Source organism: Rhinopithecus bieti, unplaced genomic scaffold (genome assembly GCF_001698545.2).
Source record: "Rhinopithecus bieti isolate Rb0 unplaced genomic scaffold, ASM169854v2 scaffold_65226, whole genome shotgun sequence".
Lineage (NCBI taxonomy): Eukaryota > Metazoa > Chordata > Mammalia > Primates > Cercopithecidae > Rhinopithecus > Rhinopithecus bieti.
The window spans coordinates 1,595,597-1,618,377 of NW_016825767.1; the positions used below are offsets into that span (position 1 = coordinate 1,595,597).

The following is a 22,781-nucleotide window of genomic DNA, read 5'->3' on the forward strand; positions in this document are numbered from 1 at the left end:
AACTCCCAGGCTCAAGCAATCCACCTGCCTTGGCCTCCCAAAGTGCTGGGATTATAGGTGTGGGCCACTGCAGGTTCTTTGTTTTTTTGACTTTGGGTGCATTCCTGACTGCACTCCTGGTGAATGGTTACAGTCCAAGTGGCATATGACTCATGAACTTCAGAGATCCTCATTGACCTCTGCAGCCCTGTTTTTTGATTTCCTAGTCCAGTGGTTGCCAACCTGGGATGCATGTTGAAATAGCTTGAAGAGCATTAACCAAGGCAGATGTTAATCCCCCCAGGGATTCTGACTTAACTGGCCAGTGGTGTGGTCTGAGTATCAGGGTTTTTCAGAGCGCCACAGGTGAGACCCTGATCCAGTTTGTCTACATACCTAATTCCAGGAAGCTCTCACAACAACCTGTTCCATTTTCCCCCGTTTGTCTTGAACTGCATTTTATTGTGTCTATAAATATTGTCCTAGCAAGACCCAGTTAGCAGTTAAGACTTGCTCTTTTTAAAAAGAGCTGGTCCATTTTTTTACCCAAAAGTTATAATAAGTTTGTATAACTACACTTAATAAATTCAAATATGAGAACCTTAAAGCAAAAAAAAAATTCCATACAGAAAGCACATAAATATGAATAAAGCACAAAGGGAATAAAATCAGAACCCTTCGAAGTTTCAAATTATAAGACCTGGGGAAGTCCTGGCTCTGCCACTTGCCAGATCTGCAAACTTGGGTGTTTGTTAACCTTTTTCCTCCACAATTTCCTCATTAATAACATCAAATGTAAATTACATGATTTCCCATGTTTGTTGTGGAAAGAAAATGGAATAAAACTTATAAATGCACCTCATAAGGTTATTATTTTATTAAGAATAGAATAAATATTATTTCAGGGCAGGGAAATTGGGGAGATGTTGGTCAAAGGATACATTTCAGTTAGATAGAATGAGTAAGTTCAAGTGATCTATTGCACAACAGGGTGACTGCAGATAATAACAAGGTATTGTATTCTTGAAAATTGATAAAGGAATAGATCTTTCTTTCTTTCTTTCCTTCCTTCTCTTTCTGTCTTTTTATATATATATAGAAATGAGTCTCACTTTGTTGCTCAGGCTGGTCTCGAACTCCTGGGCTCAAGTCATCTGCTGGTCTTGGCCTCCCAAAGTGCTAGGATTATAGGCATAAGCCACTGCACTTGGCCCCAAGAGAATAGATTTTAAGTGCTCTCACCACACAAAAAAAGAAGTAGATGAGATAATGCATATGTTACTTAGCTTGACTTAGCCATTCTACAGTGCATACATATTTCAAAACAACATGTACATGATAAAGAAATATGATTTTCATTTGTCAATTAAAAATGTTTAAAAAAGAAAATTATTTCAGGTCTGGGAAAAACAATCCTCTCATTTTCTATAAGATTACCTGTCACTAGGCAGCCTGCAGAGAACCAGGTGAAAAGGGTCCCGGCCCCACAGTCCTGCTTTAGAGAGTCACATATCTCAAACACAGGAGAGCCCTGCTGCTGGAGACCCCATTATTAGCCCAGGCCCCTGACTCACTCCCCCCACCTCTACTCCCCTTGTCCTTTAATCAAAGGGCAGCTGCATCCCGGTGCTGGGAAGAGGTGTGGCTGTTCCACTCCTGAAGCTCAAGGCAGCCACAGCTGGGGGAAGATTTCAGCAATGACACGCTCAGGTAGGAGAAATGACAATTTAATTAACTTGTCAATTGTTTCTCTCAGAAAACATGGAGGAAATAGATTATTGCACAAAAAAGCATCCTGTCCCAGCTGTGTCCAGTCTTATGTTTTTCTTTCCTCTTCCAATTCAAGGTCCTACTTTTGCTCCTGACTTAGTGTGATGGAGGCTGAGGGACGTTTTGCAAAATTGAACAATGTATGTTATTCTTTTTTTTTTTTTTTTTTTTTTTTTGAGACGGAGTCTCGCTCTGTCGCCCGGGCTGGAGTGCAGTGGCCGGATCTCAGCTCACTGCAAGCTCCGCCTCCCGGGTTCACGCCATTCTCCTGCCTCAGCCTCCCGGGTAGCTGGGACTACAGGCGCCCGCCACCTCGCCCGGCTAGTTTTGTATTTTTTAGTAGAGACGGGGTTTCACCGTGTTAGCCAGGATGGTCTCGATCTCCTGACCTCGTGATCCGCCCGTCTCGGCCTCCCAAAGTGCTGGGATTACAGGCTTGAGCCACCGCGCCCGGCAATGTATGTTATTCTTATATCAATATATATGTAGGTCTAAATCAGTGCTTGGTAAATGTTTTGGTTTCAGGACTGACCAACAATCTTGAATATTATTGAGGATCCTAAAGAACTTTTATTTATGTGGTTTATATCTATCAGGATTTATTACGTTAGAAATTAAGGCAAAAAATGCAAACTACACTGGTTTATTTGAGAACAATAAGAAACCCGTAACATTAACATGGATAACATATTTTATGCAAAATAAATACATTTTCCAAAATTTAAAAAAGTGAGAATTATGGCATCATTTAACATTTTTGTAAATGTCTTTAAGAGCTGGCTTAACAGAAGACAGCTGGATTCTCACACACACTTCTGACTTCAATGGGTTGTGATTATCACACTTCATGGAGCTTCTGAAAAACTCTGGTGTTCAGTCATTAGATAATGAGAGTGAAAAGGTCAAACAAAATCTTAATATTGTGATGAAATTAGTTTTGATTAGTTTTGACCTTACAGACCTTACTGAAGGCTCTGGGGGTCCTCCAGGGGTCCCCAAACCGTACACTGAGAATTTCTTTCTTTCTCTGTCTTTTTTCTTTCTTTTTTTTTTTTTGGAGATAGAGTCTTACTCTGTCACCCACGTTGGAGTGCAGTGACATGATCTTGACTCACTGCAACCTCTGCCTCCCGGGTTCAAGCAATTCTCCTGCCTCAGCCTCCTGAGTAGCTGGGATTACAGGTGCTTGCCACTGTGCCCAGCTACTTTTTGTATTTTTAGTAGGGATGGGGTTTACCCATGTTGGCCAGGCTTGTCCCGAACTCTCGACCTCAGGTGATCTGCCTGCCTTGGCCTCCCAACGTGCTGGTATTACAGGTGTGAGCCATGGCACCCAGCCAACACTGAGAATTTCTGTTCAAGATATGCTGTGAATCATAATATTGATTCTATACATTGTCCATTGGATGACTGTTGGATGCTAGAGAGGCAGATGGTCTTATAATAATATTTAATAACATACAATTATTGAAAGTATTTAAAATCAGCTTTATTAGTGACTTGTATTTAAATTTGGTATTTTATTTAACAATTTTAAAAGATATATTTAATGATACCTATTTATTATATTTTCTTGAACAGTTTGTATCTCACTTTATAACTTCCAAATACTTAATCATATGTTGGGTCTCTTTTCTTATTCTTGCTCTGCTCTGGGCCTGGCACATAGTGGGATTTGAGACAGCCTGTGAACATTGAACACTAGGCAAGAAACATGCCCATAGGGGCTGGAAACGACTTTACAGAAGGCAAATCTGACCTTTATCGCCAGCTCCTGTCATCCTGATGGAACAACAGGGAAGGAAGTTCTCAGCATCTGAGTGAAGTCAGCCAAAAAGAGTGTGATGCGGGGCCCTTGCCACTGCAGCCCTCGCCTTGTCCTGCCACCTGCCTTTCCTTCTGCTCTATTCGTTAAAGTGATGCACCAGCCACTGAACTGGGTTTGCCCATCAAGCATCCTGGCTGGAGGGACATGAGTGACCCACGCAAACAGCCATAAGAGGCACGTTCAGTGATCTAAGCTGAGCAAGATATTGCTCCTGCTGTAAATACACTTCCTTCAATCTAGCAATAGAAATTAAACCTGTAACTACGTAGCTGCACAACTAAAATCTGAGGCAGAGTACAATAAAGTCACATTGTTCTATGACAGCTGGAAAGGAAATACACTTAAGCTGGATGAGGAGGGACTCGAAGAAGGCTCATGGAGAGAGTGTCAGACATGTTGGGACTTAAAGGATGCAGCGCAGGACTTTGAGTTCTTGCACATGCAGGATGCCATAAGAATCCAATTCTGAGCTGAGCATGGCGGCTCACACCCATAATATTAAATCCCAGCTACTCCAGAGGCTAAGGCAGGAAGATTACTTGAGGCCAGGCATACAATAGACTAGCCTGGGCAACACAGCTAGACCTTGTCTCTTAAAAAAAAAAAAAAAGAGAGAGAAAGAAAAAGAGGAGGATCTAATTCTGAAGGCAGAGCTAGAAGAGGCTTAGCAAGCAGTCTGGTTATTAGCTGCAGTGTCTTTGAGGGAGAGTTGACCAAAAGAAAGAAGAGCTGAGTTTGGAGAGGAGGCTACAGACTTGAAAGAGCTTGTGTTTGAAGTCAGGTCTGGGTTTAAACTCCAACTCTCCCCTTGCTATTGTGATATTGTACAATCTCTGAATAACAGGTTTTCTATCTGTAAATGAGGAATAATCATATTGCCATGATAAAGTCGTTTGAAAATAAGGGCTAATGCATTTGTAGAGCTTGGCACACAGCAGGTGTCCACCCAATGTCAGCTATTGTTGGACACCAGCTGTGGAGAGCCTGGTGCACCAAGTTGCAGAGAGGGGCTCAGTCTGGAGGAAACAGGAGAGCAGGAGAGCAGGAGATGCCCTGTTGGAGCTGAGCCTGAGACGGTGATGGCCATGATGCAAATGATTTAGGCTGGGGCTTCCTGCAATGACAGGGCCAAAGGCTGCTGAAGGGACTCTCAGCGGTGCTCTTTGCCACTTGCCTGGGTGGGCAGAACTGCTGTGATGAGAAGCAGCGGGTCAGAAATCACCTCAACTCCACTCCCCCAGTCTGGTAGTGCAGGATCCTAGAACCCTAAGCCATCAAAAATCTTAAATGTCAATTTTCAGGGGGGAAAAACAGCCCCAAACAAAATGGGAAAAGAGAATACTGTGTCGGGAATGCATGAAAACCTCAGCATTTGGGTTACATTTCAAGTCTTCCCCTAACTGGAGACTTCCCCTCTCTTAACTGCCTTCTCCCTGTTCCTCAAACCCATTTGCTCCTAGTGAACAAGAGCGTTATTGTCCACCTGGGGAAATAGTTGGCTCGGGTTCTTTTCTTCAAGTGTCTTGAAGTGTTCTTTTCTGGCAGTGTCTTGAGGTCCTTTGTGTGTTCATTCTCTTTCCGACGAAGTTGTAAAGGGAATGAACTGAGATCCATTTCAGATCCCAGAAAGGGGGGTGCTGGCTTTCTCATTGTACTGGGATTATGATGAGTATTCATCGTCCTCTCAAAAGTCTTCCAAGTGTGCTATTGTGCTAGTTGCTTAAATTTGTAAAACTTTTCTCGTATTTCTGCTCACCAGGAACTACAATTCGTCAAATAAAAGAGAAGCTGGCAAAACTCGTCTTATGTCTCAGTGGCCTGGAATTGAGGTAACTTAGGTTCTAGTTGTCATTCTGCAGTTAACTAGTTGTGTGACTCTGGACATGTGAATCGCCCTTTTTTGGAGTGGATTGCCATTTCCTAGAGTAAATTTGGACCAAATCCACAAGGTCCTGCCCTTCCATGACACTGGACAGGTAAGGTTACAGGTGTTCAGTGGTGAAATGGCGGCTCCATCTTGTGACCCTGCACTCCTGCATGACGCTGTTTCCATAGCAACATCGGATTAAACCTAAAGTGCAGATGGGTTCTGTCACCACTGCTGTTACCTAGAGGAGGCACTCTCTCCTTGGAGCATCTGACTCCTCTGGGAAAAGGTGATAAGAATTCCTAGTCCTGCATAGGCATGGGCAAGGACTTCATGTCTAAAACACCAAAAGCAATGGCAACAAAAGCCAAAATTCACAAATGGGATCTAATTAAACTAAGGAGCTTCTGCACAGCTAAACAAGCTACCATCAGAGAGTGAACAGGCAACCTACAGAATGGGGAGAAAATTTTTGCAATCTAACTCATCTAACAACAGGGCTAATATCCAGAACCTATAAAGAAACTCAAGACAAATTTAACACAAGAAAAAAAACAAACAACCCCATCAAAAAGTGGCAAAGATATGAAAGATACTTCTCAAAAGAAGAGCATTTAGCGCCAACAGCCGTGAAAAATGCTCATCATCACTAGCCATCAGTAGAAATGCAATCAAAATCGATATCGAGATACCAACATCTACACAGTTAGAAGGCATCATAAAAAGGCAGGAAACATAGGTGCTGGAGAGGATGTGGAGAAATAAGGAACACTTTTACACTGTTGTGGGACTGTAAACTAGTTCAACCATTGTGAAGACAGTGGGTGATTCCTCAAGGATACTAGAACTGGACTACCATTTGACCAGCCCATCCTATTACTGTTATATAACCCAAAGGATTATAAATCAATGCTGCTATAAAGACACATGCACATATATGTTGTATTGTGGCACTAATTCAAAATAGCATAGACTTGGACCACCCAAATGTCCATCAATGACATACTGGACTAAGAAATGTCGCACATATAACACCATGAATACTATGCAGCCGTAAAAAGGGATGAGTTTCATGTCCTTTGTAGGACATGATCAGCTGGAACATCGTTCTCAACAACTATCGCAAGAAGAGAAAACCAAACAGCCGCATGTTCTCACTCATCCCCAGTGGAATTGAACAATGAGAACACTTGGACACAGGAAGGGAAATACACTACCAGGGCCTGTTTTGGGGGGGTAGGGGGGAAGGATAACATTAGGAGATATACTAATGTAATTTACGATGTTAATGGGTGCAGCACACCCAGAACGGAACATACACAGTGTATACCATATGTCAACAAACGAACCTGCACGTTGTGCAGTATGTACCCTAGAACTTAAAGAAATTAAAAAAAAAAAACAAAGAAAGAGAATCCCCTAGGGCCTGACCAAGCATCTGGGACAGAGATTTATCACAGAATCCAGGGTCCCTTCACTCACCACTCCCTTTCCATGCCGAGACCACCCCAATCCCATTCTGACCTTCTCCTCTTCGGCCTTCCCAATGAGCTATGAAGGCCGTCTGTCTTCAGCAGATGGTCTGTCTCAGAAGATGGTCTAACTCAGAAGAGTTCCCCCGTGGAGGGAGCTCTTGGTAATTCTTGACCAAGTGAAAGGCCCATTGACCATCACTGTAATAGCCGCTGCACTGCTGTGGTTTAGACAAAACAAGCAATGGTCCCTGTTCTCAGGCAACTTAGAGTTTCAGGGAGACAGTCAAGGAAACAAATACACGAATAAAATTATACTTACAAATTACTATACCCCATGAAGGAATCAGGTGCCATACGAGAATCAAGGTGGGAGATATTTTGGAGAAGGTGGCAGAGGAGCTATCTGCAGAGGCAACACATCAGCTTCAGAACAAATGAAATGGGGACAAGGAGGGCGCGCATTCTAGCAGACGCACAGCCTGTGCAAAGGTATGAAGATGGGAATTCCCAACAGGTTCAAGGAACTAAGTGAAGACTCGTGAGGCCCCAGCGTAGTAAAAAAGAAGAGCGTGGATGGTGGGGTAGGAGCTAGATGAGGCAGAACCTCGCAGCTCACCGAGAGGATTTGCAATTTGGTCTAAATGCCATGGGACACTTTTGAGGGCAACAGGATCCGATGGAAGGGCAGGGGCTCTGGTTTATGAACAAATATTTTATTTAAAATGTTTCTTCTCACTCAATTGAAACTGTGAGGTAATCCCTCCCACACCCTAAAAAAAGACACAGAGGAGCATTTTGCTTTGTCTGCTACTTGTTTAAAATGAGTTCACAAAAATAAAACTTCTTCAGTCAGTTCATCATCACAGAGTCCCCTCAGCTGGAAGGAGAATGCCCTTACACATAGCACAAATTGAATACCCAACCTCAAGCCCATGCCAAATGTTGAATCTAAGATAAACGGGTAGGAAATATAACCTAACCCAGCTCAAAGGAATAACACTGTCCTTGTTCTCAATCACTGAAAACCGCTGGATGTATTCATTTATGCAACTGACTTCCTGTATGCCAGGCACTGTGCTAGGCACTCCAGATACAGCAGCAAACCATAGACAGAAATTTCTGTCCTCACAGAGCTTGAATCCTACTGGGGAGGAGACTACAAACAAGACAGGTAAATTATAATTTATATTAGAAAGGGATGAGGGTGTGGAGTGTGAGGCAGGGAAGGGAGTTAGGGAGCGTGGGTGGCTGCAACTTTAAATAGGATGGTCAGGAAAGACCTCCCGGGGTGACGTAGGAGGAGGAGGAGAAGCAACGACTTACACCTCAGGGGAAAGACCACTGGGAGTAGAGGGGAGACCAAGCCTGATATCCTTAAGTAGGTGCACCTGGGGAGCGGCAGGGAGGCCATGTGACTGGAGTGGAGAGAGAGGAGGGGAAGGGGAAAGAAGGCAAAAGGGGGACCAGATCACATAGGGCCTCGGAGGCCATGGTTGGGGCTCTGGGAGCCATCTGAAGCTCTGAACGGGGAAGTGACATGTTCCATGCTTTGAGAAGGCCCATGCTGGGAGTTGTGATGAGAACAGGCCGCTTGTGTGGGAACAGGAGGAGCAGGTGGGAAGCCGCTGCAGTGATGGTGGAGCTGCCGCTTGTTAGAACCAGGGTGGGAGCTGTGGATGTGCTGAGAGACGATCGGATTCCAGATCTATTTTTGAGGGTAGAGGTTTGGATGTGGGGTGCAGAGAAAGGATGAGTCAGGGATGACACCACAGGTTTTGGCCCGAGAAACAGGAAGGAGGGAATCGCTGTTCACTGACATGGGGAAGACTGCGATGGCTGATGATCAGATAAGGATTTTGGCTGGGATGTTTTAAGTTTGAGATGCTTATTAGACATCCCAATTGAAGACCTCAAGCAGGAGCTGAATATTCAGGGGAACAACCAGGGCCAGGGTCTGAAATGGGCATATACATTTGGGGGTCACCTGCCAATAGATGTTATTTCAAGTCACAAGAGTGGATGCGACCACCAGGAAGGGTATGGATAGCAGGAGAGGGCCAGGGTCTGAGCGCAGGAGCATCCCACAGTTAAAGGTCTGGGGAAATCAGGGAAAAAGCCCAAGAAGGAGCAGGAATTTGGAAAAAGAAAACAGGGAATGGTGATTTCTTGGAAGCAGAGCAAGCTGCATTTCCTGGGAGGCTCTGTCAACTGTGTCCAGCACAGAAGGGGAGGGATGAAAATGGGCCAGGGGAATTTCCAAAGTGGAGATCCTTGGCGGTTCTAACAAGAACAGCTTTACTGAGGGAGTGGGGAGGAACTGCAGGCAGTCCAGATGCTTCCTGGAAGAAGTTCTGCTGGAAGAGGGGAGAAGGCAATGTGTGGTAAGTGGAGAAGGAAGTGGGAGATGAGAAGATCTGGGAGAAATTGCTGGTGGATGCCTATGGAAATGGTCTGAGGGAGAGAGGAGCTGCTGGAAAGACATCCTAGCAGGTGGCAAAGGGCAGGGCCTGGTGTGCAGGTGTGTCCCGGGGGGTCCAAGGCAGAGAATGCAGTCATGGGTTCTTAGTTTCTGTTTTTGGTTGGGCCAGTAAAGCCCCTTCCTCATCCCTCTTATCTGCTTATCAGTAGAGACAGAAATGAAAAACCATGGCTTCAGGCTGATAAACACATAAAACAAAACTAAACAGAACAACAACAACAAGATAAGATGGGTTGGACAAGCTTGGACATGCGGGCAGTTCACCTGTCATATAAGGCAGGGAGGCAGCATCCTGGCGGCAGGTGGCAGTGGGAGTCAGTGGACGCTCTTTTCTGATCCCTGCAATTGTCTCAACAAAGTGTGAAGTAGGGTCGTCTGTTGCCCGAGTAGGAGGATGGGGAGGAGATGAGGGAGGTTTGTTCATCATCACATTTGACCTAATGAATGAACTGATTTCTCTTTCACATATATTATAAAATCTGTTCTTATATTAGATGGAGAAAGAAGAGAAAGAGGACTAGAGAAAGGAGGAGAACAAAGAGCCCTGAGCATCCTGAAAATCCAAGAGAAACCCAGAATGAGGCTTCTGGCCAACACTGAGAAGATCCAACAAATATTTTCTGAGTACAAATATAATCTGGCGAAGTGGGATTAGAGATGTCTGTATTTCTGCTGAACGCACTTACTAAACTCCATGAGTGAAGGAGGGTTGCAGAGCATTCTGCGTGGTTCAGGTGTTTGACTTTACTTTAGGAAAAGTAAAACTAAGAAAACAGAGAAGCTGGAGCATGTGCCAAATAAAGAACTTGCTCCTCAGGAGACAGAAAAGCTGAGCTAATTTTGTATGTACTATAAAACATTAGTCAGCTTCAGTTTTAGGTCTAGTTTCAAACCTGGAGTGTGACAGTGGACAGGGAAGACTGCGTTCGCCTAAAGCATTTAGCCTTGCAAAAATAAATAGTATCATCAAATAAATAAAGCACACTTTATCAGGATTAGGCATAATTTATAATGACATAAAGGTGATGGAATTCCACATAATACAGGAAAAGAACAGGTTACTTATGATTTTTAAAAGTAATCGTAATGTGAATTTCTACCTGCATTTTATTTTGAATAGTATCTTATTACCTATATTAAAAAAAAAATAGTCTCTACTTAAATTTTACAAACCACAGTATGAGAAACTTATCCTTTTAAAATCAGTGCCATCCTGGGACCAGCATCACTGGAGGTCTCTAGTTACTTGCCAGGACATAAGGGGAATTCTCAGGGGAGCCCCCCACACAAAGAGCTTATGAGTCTTGACATGGAAATCAAAGTCGCTGGCCTTTTAATAACTCTGAAGAACAGGCTATGCTAGGAGTCAGTCTGTTAGATTGATCCAAAATAAACTGTCCCTGGCATAGTTGTTACATAACATCATTTCTTACCATTTCTGATATCCCTTACACAGACAAGAAAAAAAATGAAAAGGTCACACTGGGCCTCCATCAACAGGAACTAGACCTGAGCCCTTTGATAAGGGGCCTTCTGCACAATTGATTCTTTAAACCTCCTTCTTCCTTAAACCTCTGCTTCTGTCTTCCAGTGCAAGTATTGACTGCCATACCCCATAATAGACTCAATGTATGAAACAATTTTAACCACAAAAATCTAGTAAGAAAATTCAGTGAGAGCTGACACTATAAAATACCATGAATCACCAGAGGTGGCCTGTGGATCAATTAGCAGGATATTGGCAAAACTCTGTAAAGCATTTGATTGAATAAACCTACAGCCACCTATCCAGCAAATGAACAATGACTGAAATTGTTGTGGGGAGTGAGTGGGGGAGGGTGGGAGGGTTGTGTGTGTGTGTGTGTGTGTGTGTGTGCGTGAGCATAAGAACAGACTATTTGGTGAGTCAATAGTGGAGGGGGAGAGTGTGGATGAATTAATGACCAGGCTTCAAGGCAGCTCCGTAATTTGGGGAGATGATTTGTGCATTTGCATCGGCATTACTCTCCCCCACCCTTACTTTGCTAAAATTTATACAATTTTTTCCATATTCACAGTTTTATGAGAAAACAATGCTTGCTAATTATAGGTAGTTTATAACAAACTTTTAAGCAGCATTCACAGAAAACCAAAAACCACCTCAAGCGTCATCACCCCAAGATAAGCACTATTATTATATTAGAGAGTTCCTTCCATTCTATTTTCAAAGCATGCATGTGTATTTTTCAGCCAACAAATACTATGCTGCATATACCTTTAACATTGTGATTTACTTATGTAACATTATGTTATGAGAGATTTTTATTTTATTAAATAGTCTTAGGAGATTTCTTTCACAAAGGCTACACATTATTCCATAGTATGGTATGACTAAATAGGACTTCAAGTAATCTTTTTGTTCGATTTTAAAGGTAGTCCCAATTTTCACTATTTTAAATATATATATAATGCTGCAAATGAACATCTGTATAGCTTATTCCTTGCACCAATTTCTGAGTACTTTGCTCTGTTATTCTCTGAGGACCCTGATAACTCAGTGACACCATGGATGCTGAGTGCCAAACTGCTTGCAAAGCACATGTAGAGACCCCTGGACACTTCCCTCTGCACTGAGTGCCCATCTCAGGACATCTTCAACAGCATTGTGTTGTATAGTTTTTAAAATGTTTAATAAGATAGGCAAAATGACAGTACTTTTCATTAATTTGTGGTTTGTTTTCTAGTATGAGTAAATATCTTCTCATTGATTTCATAGTCTTTTTAAGGTTTTTTACATGTCCTCACATGTGACTCACATCTACCACAGCGGCTGGTACACCATAGGTGCTCAATAAGTGTGTATCAAATAAAAAACAATAAATGGAGAGATGGTTTGTGTCTACTTTTGTAATAGGATTTTACTGCTCTCTCTCTCTCTCTCTCTCCCCCCCCCCCCACCAGCTCCCCCAGGGCGTTCCTGAGTTTATTTGGGGCACACCTGGGCGAGGATCCTGCACCTAGAAGATGTTGGGCCTCTTGGTGGTGAAGCATGGCCCGGCGGCACCTGTTGGCTGCGATCTCCTCCACCTTCATGATCTGGTTGCAGTGGGCCCAGGCGCAGTGCTAGCCCGTGGTGGTCAGGTCCTGGTATTCCCTGTATGTGTTGTGGATGCAGATCCAGGAATCATAGAGCAGCCAGACACTGAAGTTCTTTACCCGCAGAGGAGCCTTTTCAAACACCTGTCCACAGTAGACAATCTAGCCTGAAGACATCTTCATCTTCTTTAACTGAGATACGAAGTACCAGAAGCGGGACTTGGAGACATCATGATTAGGCGCAAAGATTCGCTTGCGGTAGAGGGGCAGTGTGTGGCATTTCGGGGTTGGCAAGGAGAGACCATCACCTTGTACTCTTGTAGTGTGCCCGAGGCCTTCATGGCGTCCTCTCTGTGCCTGCCGCCACCCGTGCTTTTCTCCAGCACTTTGGGAGGCCAAGGTGGGTGGATCAACTGAGGTCAGGAGTTCGAGACCAGCCTGGTCAACATGGCAAAACCCCGTCTCCACTAAAAATACAAAAATTAACTGCGTGTGGTCGTGCAGTTAATCCCAGCTATTCGGGAGGCTGAGGTAGGAGAATCGCTTGAACCCGGGAGGTGGAGATTGCAGTGAGCCGAGATTGTGCCACTGCACTCCAGCTTGGGTGACAGACTCCATCTCAAAAACAAAACAAAACAAAACAAAACCATATTTTACAACTTCTGTCATATATTAAAGAAAAATGGGAAAATATCCACCGTTTTGTTAAGTATGACACAGTTTCCCCATATTTGCTATCTTTTATTTTGCTTAGGTTTTTTTTTTAATTTACAAAACTTCAACATTTTATATTGACAAATATCTTGATTTTTTTTCCATTGTTATCATTCTGCTATTTTAGGCTTAAAAGATTTCTGTCTCTAATTCAAGATATTTATCCATATTTTCTTTTGACTTTTTATGATTTCATACTTTATGTTTCACTCAAATCGATCAGGGATTGAGGTATGGGTAAAACAGGAAATATATCTTAAAGTTTTTTTCAAAGTAGCTAACTAATTGTATCAGTAATACTTATTGTTTAATATATTCTTTACTCAAATATTTTTTATTCTATCACTATTATTTCTAAAATTTATATTAGGGTCAATTTCTGTTCAATTTATATAGTTCCACTAATCTGTCATTATGTTGTTGCACTCATATCTACCATTTCAATGTATTTATTTATTTATCTTTAATTTTTTTTAACTTTTATATTCAGGGGTACATGTGGAAGTTTGTTGCCTGGCTATATTGTGTGATTCTGAGGTTTGAGGTATACATGTTCCTTTCACCCAGGTACTGAGCATAGTACCCAACAATTAGTTTTTCAACCCCTACCCCACTCCCTCCCTCCCCCTTCTAGTAGACCTCAGTTTCTACTGTTGCCATCTTTATGTCCATGAGTACTCAATGTTTAGCTCCCACTTATAGGTAAGAACATGTAGTATTTGGTTTTCTGTTTCAGCACTAATTTGCTTAGTATAATGGCCTCCCGCTGCATGCATGTTGCTGCAAAGGACATGATTCATTCTTTTTTATGGCTGCCCTAGTATTCCATGGTGTATATGTACATTTTCTTTATTCAGTCCACCATTGATGGACACCTAGGTTGAATCCATGTCTTTTCTATTGTGAGCAGTGCTGCGATGATCATGCATTTGCCTGTGCCTTTTTGGTATAATGATTTGTTTTCTTTTGGAAATATACTCAGTAATGGGATTGCTGGGACAAACGATAGCTCTGTTTTAAGTTCTTTTAGACATCTCCAAACTGCTCTTCACAGTGGCTGAAGTAATTTACATTCCCACCAGCAGTGTATAAATGTTCCCTTTTCTCCACAGCCTTGCCATCATCTGTTTTTTGACCTTAAAATAGCCATCCTGACTGATGTGAGATGGTATCTCACTCTGGTTTTCATTTGCATTTCTCTGATGATTAGTGACATGGAGCATTTCTTCATATGTTTGCTGGCTGCTTTTATGTCTTCTTTTGAGAAGTGTCTGTTCATGTCTTTTGCCTGTTTTTTAATGAGGTTGTTTTTTGCTTGTGCAATTATTTTTTTTTATAGATTTTGGATATTAGACTTTTGTTGGATGCATAATTTGCAAATATTTTCTCCCATTCTGTAGGTTGTCTGTTCACTCTGTTGATAGTTTCTTTTGTTGTGCAGAAGCTCTTCAGTTTTTTTTTTTTTTTTGAGATGGAGTCTTGCTCTGTCGCCCAGGCTGGAGTGCAGTGGCCGGATCTCAGCTCACTGCAAGCTCCGCCTCCCGGGTTTAGGCCATTCTCCTGCCTCAGCCTCCGGAGTAGCTGGGACTACAGGCGCCCACCACCTCGCCCGGCTAGTTTTTTGTATTTTAGTAGAGACGGGGTTTCACCGGGTTAGCCAGGATGGTCTCGATCTCCTGACCTCGTGATCCACCCGTCTCAGCCTCCCAAAGTGCTGGGATTACAGGCTTGAGCCACCGCGCCCGGCCGCTCTTCGGTTTAACAGGTTCTACTTGTCAACTTTTGATTTTGTTCCAATTGCTTTTGAGGACTTATAAATTCTTTCCCAAGGCTGACGTCCAGAATGGTGTTTCCTAGGCTTTCTTCTAGGATTCTTACAGTTTGAGAATTAAATCTTTAATCCATCTTGAGTTAATTTTTGCATATGGTGAGAGATAGGGGTTCAGTTTCATTCTTCTGCTTGTGAGTAGCCAGTTTTTCCAGTATCATTTATTAGGGTCTCCTTTCCCTATTGTTTATTTTTGTCAATTTTCTTGGAGATGACATGGCTGTAGGGGGGTGGCCTTATTTCTGGGTGCCCTATTCTGTTGCATTGGTCTATGTGTCTGTTTTTGTACCAGGACCATGCTATTTTGGTGACTGTAGCCTTTTTTTTTTTTTTTTTTTTTTTTTTTTTTGAGACCGAGTCTCGCTCTGCCACCCAGGCTGGAGTGCAGTGGCCGGATCTGAGCTCACTGCAAGCTCCGCCTCCTGGGTTTGGTGCCTGCCACGTCGCCCAGTTAGTTTTTTTTTTTTTTTGTATTTTTTTAGTAGAGACGGGGTTTCACCGTGTTAGCCAGGATGGTCTCGATCTCCTGACCTCGTGATCCGCCCGTCTCGGCCTCCCAAAGTGCTGGGATTACAGGCTTGAGCCACCGCGCCCAGCCAGACTGTAGCCCTTATAGTACAGTTTGAAGTCAGGTAATGTGATGCCTCCGGTGTTGTTCTTTTTGCTTAGGATTTCTTTGGCTATTCAAGCTCTTTTTGGTTCCATATGACTTTTAGCATAGTTTTTTCCAATTCTGTAAAAAATGACATTGGTAGTTTGATAAGAATAGTGTCATATCTGTGGATTTCTTTGGGAAACATGGCCATTTTAAAAATACTGATTCTTTCAATCCATGAGCATGGGATGTTTTTTCCTATTTGATTCCGTCATCCATGATTTCTTTTCTCAGTGTTTTGTAGTTCTCCTGATACAAACATTTCACTTCTTTGGTTAGATGTATTCCTAGGTATCTCAATTTTTTTTATCTATTGTAAATTGGATTGCATTCTCAATTTGGCTCTCAGTTTGAACATTATTGGTGTATAGAAATGCTACTGATTTTTGTCCACTGCTTTTGTATCCTACAACCTTGCTAAAATCGTTTATCAGTTCTAAGAGTCTTTTGACAGAGTCCTTAGGGTTTTCTAAGTATAGAATCATATCATTAGGGAAGAAAGAGTTTGACTTCTTCTTTGCCTGTTTGGATGCCTTTCATTTCTTTCTCTTGCCTAATTGCTTTGGCTAGTACTTCCAGTACTATGTTGAATAGGTTAGAGCTGTGTTCTTGTCTTGTTCCAATTCTCAAAGGGAATGCTTCCAGTTTTTGCTCATTCCATATGATGTTGTCAATTACTTTTTAAACATACATTAATGTTAAATGGAACATCCACACTTCTTTCCCCAACGTTTCTTGGTTATGTTTTCCATTCAATCTTAATTTGTGGAATTGTAGAATGAAATGCATATACATACAACACATGTACATAAAATTATATAAATCTATCTCCTTGACATTTTTAGATTTGCGTTCAACCTGTATATTAATTTGTGGGGAGTGAAGTTATCTAAAGCTCAGTGTTTCCATCCAGCCACATGATGTACCTCTCAATTTGTTCCCATCTTTTAGGTCCTTCAGTGAAATTTTATGATTTTCTTCAGAGAGTTTCCACATACTTCTTTTTGAAGTTATCTCTAGGTACTTTATACCTAAGATTTTCTTACTTTTATATTTTCCAATTTGATATCACTGGTGTAAGTGAAATCTATTGATACCTACCATACTTATTTTGCATACTGCATATTATTTAATTCTTTTTAATTCTAATAATATTTCAGTTGAATCAGTGGAATTTTTTAGTTCAATAATTAAACATCTGCAAATGCTACATTGATTTCTTCTAATATGTTGGTTTGTTTTGGTAGAGTTTTTGCCAGCACCTGAGATGGTCTCAATTATCCTTACCACCTGATGTTCACACCATTATGAAGTGCCCTTCCACACTGAACCAGAACTTGTCAGTGTGACCAATAGAATTTAGCAGGAGTGGCAATGTGTGACTTCTCAGGCTAAGTCATAAAGGCACTTCAGCTTCTACCTCGGTCTCCTGGCTCCCTTGTTTGTGAAGAGGCAGCTGCCATGCTTTGAGGATGCACATGCAGTCCTGTGGAGAGCCCGAGTTGCTAGCTGATACCTCCATCTGACAGTTTCCCTAGTTTGCCAGCAACACTAGTGAGCCACATTGGAAGTGGGTCCTCTTGCCCTCGTCAACCCTTCAGATGACTGCAGCCCCAGCTGGCATCTGACTTACAACCTCCTAAGAGATCCCAAGTCTAAACCCGCCAGCCAAGCTGCTGCTGAATGACTGACCTGCAGAAACCACAAGAGACTATTAAATGATTGTTGTTTTGAGTCACTAAATTTTGGGGCTGATTTGTTATGATTTATTATTAAGCAATAGATAACACACAGAATTTCAAAAGAATGTAAGTGAAAAAAATCCAACAATTATTGAGCACTTACTATATTCTAGTAACAGGGCTTACAACAACCCTAATGTGGGCATTCCTGTTTCAGAGATGAAGATGTAGAGGCTGAGAAATACTAAGGTAAAGCAAGGCTTCTCAAACTTGTTTTACATTTTGAGCCAGATAATTCTTTGTTATGGCAGTTGTCCCACGCATGGCAGGGTTTCTAGCTTCTGCACATCAGATTTCAGTAGCAGTAACCCAATTGCAAAAACCAAAAAATGCCTCCAGACATTGCCAATTGTCTCCTCAAAGGTAACACTACCCTCAAACTTCCCGCCCCCAGCTTTGTTTTCTTGCATGCATTAGACTACTTGTGTGTTATCAGACAGGCTAGACTTTTGACAGCAGTTAAAAAGGCTCCAGGAATGCCCCGGTTTTCTACTTCCTGGTTATTCCATAGACTCTGTGGTGGGGAATTCCCAGATGGATGGTCTTGTCTTTCAATTCATTTATTTCCTCCAGCACTCCAATTGTCCTCTCCAGCTTCCTTCACTCCTATATTGAAATAGTCTTCCTAACCCAAATATGTTTCAAGTGTGAATTTCACATGTGTCTTTCTGGTTCCTACAATACAGTGTTGTTCTATATTAGGGAAATGCCATGGGCATGCATTTGAGGGGCTCCCAGGCCTTGTCTCATAGAAAACCTCCTAGAGGAATCAACTCATCCAGTGAAGTGTGTGTCAGGGAAAGGGATCGGAGGCAACTTCAAACTGTTGCAGACAAAAAGAGCAGAATATGTGAGGGTTCTGTGGCCAGCAGGAGCATGGCACATGCCAGCTGTGCTGAATTCAGTACAACTAAAACAAATAATGTTTCCAGCATGCTTGCTATAGGAGGGGGCAGGGGATGTGGATGGCAAGCAAACTGAAGAAGTAAGTAGAAGCCTGACAAAGGAAAGCAGTAGATAGGTTCCAGAGATGTCAACAGGTAGATGGTCAGAACTTTATTAAATATTTCAGTGGTGAGGGAGAGGATGAATTAGAATGGCACTCTGAGCTCTGACATGAAAGTGGGTAGAAGGTGGCGCTGTTTACTTAAAAAAAAAAAAACACAAGCCTAGGCAACAAACCAAGACTCCATCTCTACAAAAAATAGAAAATAGAAAAATTAGCAGAGGATGGTGGTGCACACCGGTAGTCCCAGTAGCTACTCAGAAGGCTGAAGTGGGAGGATCACTTGAACCCAGGAGGTTGAAGCTGCAGTGAGCCATGATCACACTGCTGCACTCCAGCCTGGGTGATAGAGCAAGATCTTGTTAAACAAACAAACAAACAACAACAACAAAAAACAGGTTGGGGAAGATGACACATTTTGAGTTTGTCGTGCCTGAGGAACATGAAGTGGAAAAGCCCAGTGGACAGTTAGAAATGTGGATCTGACTCTCAGGATCCCCCAGGGATTCATCATCCTACAGAGGAGTGTTTCTCAGTGTTGGCACTGGTAACATTTTGGGGCAGATACAGCTTTGCTGTGAGGCTGTCCAGGGCACAGTGGGGTGTGCAGCTGCATCCCCGGCCTCTGCCCACTAGGTCCAGTAGCACGTCCAAGTCATGACAATGAAACATGTCTCCAGACATTGCTAAATGTCCCCAGGGGACAAAATCACCCCCAGGTGAGAGCCTCTGGGTTAAAGTTTTCACAGGGAATAAGGCCACAGATCTTTGATTCAAATCCTGGTGGCCTGTCTCTAAACTACAGCCCTTCTCCACTGAGCCATGTGTAAGGATCCCTGTCACACACTGTTACAGAACACTGCGAGCTTCCTTCTAGGATTTATCTCATTGGCTTATGTAACTAAATTCTGTAGCTGAGTCGGAAATGTCTGTTTCCCCAAGGAGAAAGTAACCATCCTGAGGGCAGAGCCTCTGCACACAGAGGATGCCTAGTAGAGTCTCTTGCACTTTAGAGAGACTCAATGAATATTTTAAAATAAAGGCATAAATTATAAGTTGTTGTTTCTGATTTACTAATAATTTAAAGGTATTCTAGCATCAGTATGAAGTGGCAAGTGTTCTATCTTTATTTGTCTGTGATAACTATCAGGTGAATATCATACTGCTTGAAAGTTTCTCAATATTCATTTGTGAAATGGTGTGGTTCTGAAAACTTTATTAAAAATTATCTGGCAAGTTTTATAGTTACTTTGATAACTTCAGTGTTTTGAAATTTTCTACTTCTTAAGTATGGGAATTTTCTAAGGAAGTTAACTCATCGAGTCTTTCAAATATATTATTAAAATTCTGAACATAAAAATTTCTATTAATATTTCTCTTTGAACTATACATAATTTTATATTCCTTTTCTGATTCTAATCATGAATATTTGTTTTCTCTTAATTAGCTATGCCAGAGTGTTTGGTCCCCTAAGTAAATATTTTTAGATTTATTTATCAGTGCCACTGTTTCACTATACTTTGTTTTTAGTTCATTAATTTCTTCTTCTATTTTAGTTATTTAATTTTTCTTTCCCTAGGTTTCTTTGGCTGAGGGTTTCCTAATTTTTTTTTTACTTGAACACAGTTTTCTTTCATCTTAAATAATAAAAACATATAAAACTGTGAATTTTTCCCTGTAAATAATTTTAGTCACATCTGCTAAGTTTTAATGTATAATTATTATATTGACATTATTTCCTAAATAGTCAAAATTATGGCTTCAATTTCCCCTTTGGCCAATAGTTATTTTTCAATTTGAAAATGTTTGAAATTTTAAAAAACATTAATGTCTAATTGTATTGTGATCGAAAAATGTGCCTTTAATAATTTCTCCTTTTTGGAATTTATTGAGGATGTTCTCATGCCCCAGTAGTATATTGCTAATTATATAGATGCTGTATAGATCCTTGCAATGATGACATATTTTATTTCATGGCAAAATGGTCAGTACATGTTTTATTGTAAATATTATTTGATTGTATGTAATATTACCTTTTTTATGTGCAAAATAATGAATTAAAACTCCCAACACAAGTGCATACTTTTCTGCTAACTTCTAGCAGTTTTTGCTTTGCCTATTTCGATTCTACACTGTTAAGAGTGTAGAGGATCATGGCCCTTTGTCACTATGGATTATAACTTCATCAATATAGAATTACCAACTTTGTCCCATTAAATACTTCTCCTCTTCAGACCTCACTTGATTTCATATTAAGCTGACATTTATTTATTTATTTTACTTTTATGGCTTTGCTTTTAACCATTCCTTGTATGTGTCTCTTTTAAATAGAATATAGATGAATTGTTCTGTTGTTAGGTGATATTTATTTACATTTATTCTTGAATGAGGTATGTGGAATAATAAAAAATATATATTTTACTTGGTCTTCATTTGTTCCTAGTTCCTGGCATAGAAGTTCTTAAAACACTTCCTGAAGTCAGGCGTGGTGGCTCACACCTGTAATCCCAGCATTTTGGGAGGCCGAGGTGGGTGGATCACGAGGTCGGGAATTCAAGACCAGCCTGGCCAAGATGGTGAAACCCCGTCTCTACTAAAATACAAAAAATTAGCAAGGCGTGGTGGTGGATGCCTGTAATCCCAGCTACTCGGGAGGCTGAGGCAGGGAATTGCTTGAATCCGGGAGGCGGAGGATGCAGTGAGCGGAGATTACGCCACTGCACTCCAGCCTGGGTGACAGAGTGAGACTGTGTCAGAAAACGAAAACAAAACAAAACAAAACAAAACAAACAAACGAAAAACACTTCCTGAGAGAAGTGTCTTTTGTTACTCATAACCAGCCCCTTCACTCCTACCAGAGTTTATGGTAACGAGGTAGCTCTTGGTGGGTCCCTAGACAGCTTCAGGATGGGGGGCTGTCACCAGAGGAACCAACCATGTGACAAGAGGGTGGGAAATTTCAGCCCACCCGTTGACCTTGGGAGAATGGGAAGGGGTAGAGATTGATCCAACAACCAATGGCCAGTGATTTAATCAATCACGCTTACATAATGCAGCCTCCATAAAAAACCCTAAATGATGTGGTCCAGGGGTGCTCCTGAGCTGGTGAATACATCTGGGTGCTGGGAGGGTGGTGCAACCCACCCTCCAGAATCCCCACCCCCAGGTTCCTCTTCATCTGGCTGTTCATTTGTACCCTTGATGAGAAGCTGTCATAGTAAGTACAGTCCTTCCCTGTGTTTTATAAGTCACTCTAGCAGATCACTGAACCTGAGGGGGAAGTTTTGGGAACCTTCAAATTTGTAGTTGGTTGGGCAAAAGCATGGGAATCCTGGGAACCCTGTTTTTGGCTGATGCCTGAAGTGGGAGCAGCGTTGTGACAATGAGCCTTTAACCTGTAGGGTTTGGGCTAACTCCAGGAGTGAGTGCCAGAACTGATTTGAATTGTTGGATATCCAGCTGGTGTCAGGGAATTGGAGAATTAGTGTGGAAGACCAGACATTTGGTGTCAGGAGTGATGTCAGAAAAAAGACAGCAAAAGGTGTTTTAAACTTATTAGCATGAGCCTTATGAAATTGTCATTTTTGTAGGTCAAGATAGCAAAGTATGAACAATTTTATACATTTCAACATAAACTTATATTATCTGATATTATAGTTTCTCTTTTTATGTTTCTGTAATAAAATTTGTGCTCTTCTTATCCTGTCTGCTCTCAGCTACCCAGCACAGGGCAGGATGACACTTCCTGGCCCTCTGTGGTTAGGACAGCCATGGGACCAATTCTAGCCAAGGAGTTGTAAGCAGAGTAAATGTAGCTTCCATGCTGAGGTGTTTAAATGGCTGTGCAGAACCCCAGAATTCTCCTTCCCTCTGAGATGGAAACTGGCAACCTCAGAGATGGTGGCTGTCACCAGGACCAAGAGTGGCTAGAATGAGCAGAGCTACCCTCCGGACCCACAGACTAGGACAATGAGCAAAACATAGTCCCCTGTTTAAGGCACTAAAATATGAAGGTTGTTTATTTCCATGATAGAAGCTAGTGCATCCTGACCTACTTTCTGTCCGTTTTGTTTTCCTGATTTCTTGACTACATGAAAATATGCTTTTGCCTCCATATTATCATATCAAGTTTTCATGGTAAATAAGAAAAAATGGAGGAGCAAATTTAATATACCAAGTCATCTAGACTAATTATCCTCAGATATTTTAGAAGGGGAAGGAGATTGCAAGAACTATTTCTTGACAATAGTAATTTTTTTTTTTGTTTTGAGACGGAGTCTCACTCTGTCACCCAGGCTGGAGTGCGGTGGCGCGATCTCCGCTCACTGCAAGCTCCCTCTCCCGGGTTCATGCCATTCTCCTG

At 41.9% G+C, this 22,781-nt stretch overlaps 1 protein-coding gene and 1 pseudogene across 1 annotated transcript in view; both read right to left on the reverse strand.

Moving 5' to 3' along the window:
* Positions 1-22,781, reverse strand: part of LOC108522727 (E3 ubiquitin-protein ligase HECW1-like) — a 267,461-nt gene that overhangs the window by 87,026 nt on the left and 157,654 nt on the right. The gene's annotated exons all lie outside the window — the stretch shown is intronic.
* On the reverse strand, positions 12,395-12,814 carry LOC108522724 (60S ribosomal protein L18a pseudogene; annotated as a pseudogene).